This window comes from Hipposideros armiger, unplaced genomic scaffold, assembly GCF_001890085.2.
Source record: "Hipposideros armiger isolate ML-2016 unplaced genomic scaffold, ASM189008v1 scaffold_492, whole genome shotgun sequence".
NCBI lineage: Eukaryota > Metazoa > Chordata > Mammalia > Chiroptera > Hipposideridae > Hipposideros > Hipposideros armiger.
Genome location: NW_017731842.1, coordinates 1,306,977 through 1,308,016, shown reverse-complemented (window position 1 = coordinate 1,308,016; position 1,040 = coordinate 1,306,977).

Here is a 1,040-nt window from a genome sequence, read left to right as displayed (position 1 = left end):
TTTAGCTTTAGATTAGATTAAAACTATATCAAGGTATAAGTAAATATTTTGGTTGAAGTGTCTTAAATAGTTACTATTTATTATTGGGTCATGCATGAAAGTTATCCCCACATGTTATTATAAAGTCTTAGTGAGGCCAGTTTCTATTTGTACATAATTTCTAAAAAATTTCTGGCGTAACAGAATCTGTAAATATTTATGTTTGTATTTCTAAAGTACACTTGCAATCATTTATGTTTCAATTTTTATTGAGATATAATTGATATATAACACTATGTAAGTTTATTATTTACAACATGACTATTTGATACACCTGTATACTGGAAAATGATTACCACCATAGTGTTAGCTAACACCTCCATAATGTCACATAATTCCCATTTCTTTTTTGTAGTGAGAGCATTTAAGATCTTCCCTCTTAGCAACTTTCAAGTATATAATACAGTATTATTAACAATAATCACCATGCTATACATTAAGTCCCTAGAATTCATTCACCGTGTAACCAAAAGTTTGCACCCCTTGATGGAAACCTCTCCATTTCCCTCACCCCCCAACTCCTGGAAAATACCATTCCACTCTCTGTTTGAATGAGTTTGGCTTTTTAGATTCCACATATGATATCAAACAGCATTTGTCTTTCTCTGAGTTAAATCATTTAGCTGGAAGCACCATTTGCAGTTTGAAAGGGTGCTCAGGTAAACTTTCTGTGTGGCTTATACAACATTAGGCATTGAGATTGTTTAAGCATGAGGCTGTTGTGACAATATCTCTGAAATTTATATCATGTCATCTAGCTATAGTTTGTAATTGCAAGGATCAAGAAAAGGACAATTTTAGTTCTCGATTCCAAGTCAAAGAATAGGAGAAAAAATAGAAATAGATTTGGAGAGTTACAGGCAGATACTGAAGGAAACTATTAGAATTTGGGATCCAGTCCAGTTTACAAGTAGAAAACTAAACAAAACTCAAAAGACAATGAACAGCAGTAGCTTCTAATATCCACAAAGGTATATTATAGTTTCTATTGAAACGCAATT